We start from the raw sequence: 6,429 nt of genomic DNA, 5'->3' as shown, positions 1-6,429 counted from the left end.
TCAGCAAGTGGAAAATTCATATCTATCAAAGGAGTATTTGTAAGGGGTATAATTAACTTTGGTATGTGCAGTAAAACGTTTTGCCTGAGGTTATGTACAGGCTCTAAGCAAGAAGATGAGTGAAAATATCTCTATGACAGTTGCTTGGCCTAAAGGGGTCATATGATGCGATTTCAAGTTTTCCTTTCTCTTTGGAGTGTTACAAGCTCTTGGTGCATAAAGAAGATCTGTAAAGTTGCATAGACTAAAGTCTCAAACCCAAAGAGATATTCTTTATAAAAGTTAAGACTCATCCTAAAATGCCTCGTTTAAACACACCCCCACATGTCTATGTCACGATGTGGGAAGATTTGCATAACGCCGCCCAAATGTTCACGCAAAGAAAGAAGGCGTAACTTTGATTCTCTCTGTTGCATCTGGCGCCATGTTGGGGAGATGCTGTTTCATTGTGAAAGCGAAAATATTTTATTTGTCCTTCCAAAAGAGGACACAACTAGAAATCAGTGATCAAGTTTATTTACAACACTGTGCCAGAACAGTCCAACCCAAATATTTAGATGTGTGCAACACATTTTATGGAGGACTGTTTCCTGATCCTGGGAGAGAAGACTACAATGCCGGCGCATCTGACTCACAGTCTGTAAGTACATTTACATATGTAAAGGATTTGCCACTGATGATTCAAATGCAAGTTGCAACATTTAAGACTTTGATCAGATTTCCTAAATGTGCCTGTCACACAAACTCTCAGACTTTTAGTCTTATGATGTCTGTTCATATTGCACAAAGAGACTTCCACACCCCTAAAAACCTGTTTATGAAGACCTACACAACTTACCAAACTGCATTCAGGTTGCCTGCACAAGTAGTGATTTATGGAATGTTCACTAAACACTCAATAAAATAAAGATATTGAGAAATCGGTTTAAATTGTTGGAATTCTAAAAACACAAATATTGAAAAACAAATGTATTATAGTGTATAATCTGAAATTGGTTCAATGTTCACAAATTCCTCCCAAAGATTAAAACTGCAGATTGTTCTTAACATTTACGTAGAATATATAAAACACAAGCCACAACCATAAACCATCCCAAATAGTTTGGCACAATTCTCATTAACATATTAATCAAAACTGATCTGCAGGTTTATGTGATGAATACATTGTTCAACAGGTAATAATGAACCAAAGCAAACACTCATAATCTTCTAAATCAGTGCTGATTCTTGCACATGGAGCATAACACTGCAGTTTTACTGGTTGCAACCAAATAATAGCAGGGTGTTTTGTTGAAATATCTTTGAGCCTGCTTGCTACATGACCTTATTTCCTTTGACGAGTATTTCCTTTTGTCAGTTTTTCAAATGTTAGTTTGAACATTTTTATTCCTTTTCTGCACTTTTAAATTCACGTCTATGTACAACATTTTGATCAGCAGGTTTGCTCTTGAGGTAGCAAGATACAGTATAATTAAAGGGAGAGTTCACCCAAAAATAAAAATTCTATCATAATTTTCTCACCCTCAAGATGTGCCAAACCTGTATGAATTTCTTTCTTCTGTTATTCTAAAGAATGTTGGTAACCATAGAGTTTCTGGTCCCCACTGACTTCTATAGTAGGAAAAAATACTCAAGTTAATGGGGACCAGAAACTATTTGGTTACCAGCATCCTTCAAAATGTCTTGTCTTTTGTGTTCAAAAGCAGAAAGAAATTCTTACAAGTTTGAAACAAGATAAGCTGAGTAAATGTTGACAGATTTTAAGTTATTGGAGAACTGTCCCTTTAAAAGTATTCATAGACACACAGTTGAAAAAGGAAGCAATGCATTGTCCGAGTAAGATGATGGAATGTTTTGTTTCAACAACAACAGCAAAAACAACAACACAATTTTAATACAAATGCAAAGCAAGTGCGCAAAAGGACAGTATTTGTGACCAAACATTCAATAGTTACCTAGCAGCAGCACTTGTAGAATGTATAAGAGTGAGGTAAGTGCTTTCTTAATGACGCAGACCTTGTAGGATTTCCAAAAGCATTGCATGTCAAATTTCAATACCTTGTTATCTCCCTCTGAACACATGATTTTTTTTCCAAGTACAGTTGCACCATGGTGTTGAATTCAAAGCTGCCACTATCAGCGACGGTATGAACCTTATTTGAGGTTTTCTCGAAGTAGTGGTACCAGTTTCCATATTGGTCTGCACCAAACCCTAACACAGAAACCTGGACAGAAGAGAAGGCAAAAATGTCTTTACAATAATATGTAAACAAAAACGAGAATGGAAGGGAAAATTATTTACCTGATCACAGACGTGCAGCACAAATATAATAGCAAGGAAGCCAGTGAATGGATATTTGCCATGTTTCAGCAACCAAATCTCATGGACATACTTAATTAAAGCTGAATGTAGAATCATCACCTATAAGAATGACACAAATAATTAATATTATGTACAATGACTATAGAATATTTTTTGGATCATAACACTGTCGTTTCAGCCACTTTTATATCTAATTATATTTATTTTTAATATAATTACAGTGATGTTTAATATTTGAAACATATATAAATTCATTTAAACATCTTACCTTTGGAAATTTAATACATGCTATCCAAACTTATTTATGATGATTTTTAAGATAATTCTTTTCAGTACTTCAAATTCTTACATTCTAGAACTTCAGGAAAAAAGGAAAACTTAAAGGTGCAATGTGTAATATTTACAATGATCTATTTACAGAAATGCAATATAATATACATAACTATGTTTTCAGAGGTATACAAAGACCTTTCTCAATGAACCGTTTTTATTACCTTAGAGCTATTTTTATCTACATACACAGCAGGTCCCTTTACATGGAAGTCACCACCATGTTTCTACAGTAGCCCTAAATGGACAAACTACTCCACAGAACGTTTCGCCACTTTATTGTTCTTGCGAATAAAACACTGACACAATGAATAACAAGTACACTAACATTCGAAATAACATTGATTTATTGAATAGTTAAGTAAATATAATTCCTTAATTTACCTTTGCAAAGAAATCTCATTGCTCTCTGCTGTCTTTACCGACGACATCTTTACATGTGTCGGCCACCATAGCTTCTCTAAAGGGAGGGGTGAGCGGGGGACTGAGCCGTTGGTTGCAATTTGCAACCTCACCACTAGATGCCGCAAGAATTTATACACTGCACCTTGAAAAAAATATATAAATAAAATAAAAATAGTTAAGAAATGATTTTGGGAACACACCATATTCTTAACTTCATTAGTAAATAGGAATTCAAAATTTAAATTCTGTCTCCCTTTAGGTGGGAAGTCGTGGTCTAACGGTTAGAGTTTGACTCCTAACCCTAAGGTTGTGGGTTCGAGTCTCGGGCCGGCAATACCACGACTCAGGGTGCCCTTGAGCAAGGCACCGAACCCCCAACTGCTCCCCCGGCAGCGTAGCATAAAATGGCTGCCCTCTGCTCTGGGTGTGTGTTCACGGTGTGTGTGCACTTTGGATGGGTTAAATGCAGAGCACGAATTCTGAGTATGAGTCACCATACTTGGCTGTATGTCACGTCACTTTTTTCATTTACTCACCCTCAAGTTGTTCCAAACCTGTATGTCTTACTTTCTTCTGTTTAACGTAAAACATGATGTCTGTAAGAACATGAGTAACCAAACAATAGCTGGTCTCGACTGACTTCAATAGTATGAGGAAAAATGCTATTGAAGTCACTGGGGCAAGAAAACATTTGATCATAAAAAAAAAAAAAAAAAAAAAAAAAATAACAAAGGTTTGAGACAACTTGAGGGTGAGTAAATGATGACAGAATTTGAATTTTTGGTAGAACTCTTTAAGATAGAAAATAAAAATAAAACAGCAGTTAAGAAAATGTGGATTCTGAAGGGCTGCAGTATGTAGTTTTGCTTTGAACAAGACACATGGGCAGTAGAACCTGAACTTATTTTACCTTGCTGCGTTTTTAGAATGCAGGGTTATGAGTAATATGCCAAAAAAGCTGTGACCATAATGGGTATGCAATCTTAATGTTGTAGAATGTTAATTTAAACACAGCTCAGAATTTTCTGTCACAAAAGGCAGGGGATTATTGTGACTTGTGGCACAGACAAGCAAGTTTTTGGACTGCAGACAAGATTTGAAGAGAAGTAAAAACACAAATCACTCCCACCAGACTGACAGATGAATGTTCAGACCCACTGTTTTCCAGATACAGCTTTTTATTATGCTAAAACTTTACCTCTTTGTTAGGTCAAGGTTCATTTTCATGCTCCATTTTTAACAAAGACTGAATGTGAACTACTTTTTCACTGAATAAGAATTATTTGCATATGAATCAACCATAGCAAACGGTAACTATTCTTAGTTTTATGATAACCCATTGCACTCAGTAAGACAGAGGTATTTGTTTGTTCTGAGTGTGATAAAACCTAATATTTTAGTCACAATTACAACCTAAAATGAATATATCTAATATATCCATTTAGTAACAGGGTTCACTGTTTTATGGTGTAAACAAGCTGACTTTAAAAATCTAAAACTAAAACTAAGTTTATTCTTTGAAGAATATAGTTTTAAAAAATGCATTTGCTTAAAGAATTTTTTTAACAATGTAGAACCCCTAAAACTGTACAGTATACAGGAAACTGGCACCTGTTTTGTGGAATGACCTGAAAATCAATAGTTCTCATGAAGCACAACATTGGTTTTGTCTAAAACAATGTTTTACAAAAGTGTGAAATAGTTCAGCTTCTTTAACAAGCCTCAGGTGTGTGTTGTGTAAGACTTCCTTGCATGGCCTCTTTTAGCTGCATGACAAAATGACAGTTCAGTTTCTATAGGGATATTTTTTTAACTGACGAAGACATGGGGTAGGCAGGTTTTTGCACGTACACATTTTTTACATGCATAACATGAATGACAGGTAATCTGAACCCTTTATGTGCTCATGGTGAAAAAGGTCAAATTTTCACTCACCTTGTGTCTGTTGGCCTTTACATTCAGCCTTATTTTAAGGGGCTATTAAAGAAAAGAAAGGAGAAAAATAAAGACATACAGGGAATAATAAGGCACCACATGATCCCCTCAAAGGGAATAATTTTTTGGTCATCTTTTGTGGTCTTGGAACAACATATCCAAATAAGCATAGTTTTAAACTCATCCCCAACTCTAACCTAAATATTTAATTTCTACACCAATAGCAGCATAATAATAGCAAAAGCAATATTAAGTAATGAAAGTAGTTTTCAAACAAAGTCCAAAACCTGGCATTTTTCAGATCAAGGAGACCTCTTTATTTTCCCTTTCTTAGTGCTACACCATTGGTCCTGCTTCCTGCCAATTATTGTTGGAGGTGATGATGTCATCTGATTCGTTCCACCTGATGGAGATTGGAATCTATAAAAGGAAGACGCTGACAATGCAAGAGAGGCCTTGCTTGTTGTTACATTTCTCATCCTGCAGTTAACTTTTGTTATATACACTAGGTAAGGGGTGTGCATCACCTGCTGTATTTTTTAGTTTGAGCTAGTGAGAGTAGCTTATGTTAGGGTATCTTCAGATACTGAAGATTTTCTTTTCTTTTCTTTTTCTGTAGCTAGTGTAGAATTGATAATTGAGTTAGAGGGTTATGTTTTGATTATTTCATTTGTTTGATTGCCACCCAATTCCCTCCTTTTTCCCTAGTTTTCTGGGGTTTTCTTATTATAAGCTTTCCTACAATAACCTTGAAAATAAACACTTGTTATTTGCCTTTAGTGCCTTTGTTCTCACTGCTTGCCCTGGTATTGAACTGAAGTCAATCCCCAACACTCAATGTTATTCCCCATACCCCTTATTAACTACAGGGGACGCAACATTAAATAGGGGCTCGTCTGGGATCTTTATAACTTTCCCAAGGTGTTGAGGTTTGGTTTCGTGTTGATGCCTGAGATGTAGGCTGGTGTGGTATTAGTTTAGATTATCTGATCCAAGATAGATTTGATGCAGTGCACTGGAGTGTGTGTAGTTTTGAAGCCTTCAGGCAAAAATTTAGGAATCACAAAAGTAGTAGTCAACAGACATATGTAGAATTTGCTCGTGAGAAAGTTATTTTCTTTGAGAAACGGTGCATGGCCACTAAGGCAGTAGATTATGACTCTTTGAAGAAACTGATGTTGTTGGAAGAATTTAAATCTTGTTTGCCTGAACGCATAGTCACTTATTTGAATGAGCAGAAAGTTGCGTCTCTGTCACATGCCGCGGTGTTGGCTGATGAATTTGTGCTAACGCACAAGAGTGTGTTTTCATCCGTACGTACAGAGTCCGTTTTACCCACTTTGCTGCCCTCATCTCAACCCTCACTTATACGAGGTAAGAATACCCAAAAACAGACTATAGTTGATCGTGAGTGTTTTTACTGCCATAAAATTGGT

The sequence above is a fragment of the Cyprinus carpio genome, chromosome B19 (genome assembly GCF_018340385.1).
Source record: "Cyprinus carpio isolate SPL01 chromosome B19, ASM1834038v1, whole genome shotgun sequence".
Taxonomy (NCBI): Eukaryota; Metazoa; Chordata; class Actinopteri; order Cypriniformes; family Cyprinidae; genus Cyprinus; species Cyprinus carpio.
The sequence above is the reverse complement of the archived record's forward strand: the minus strand, read 5'-3'. Positions refer to the sequence as shown.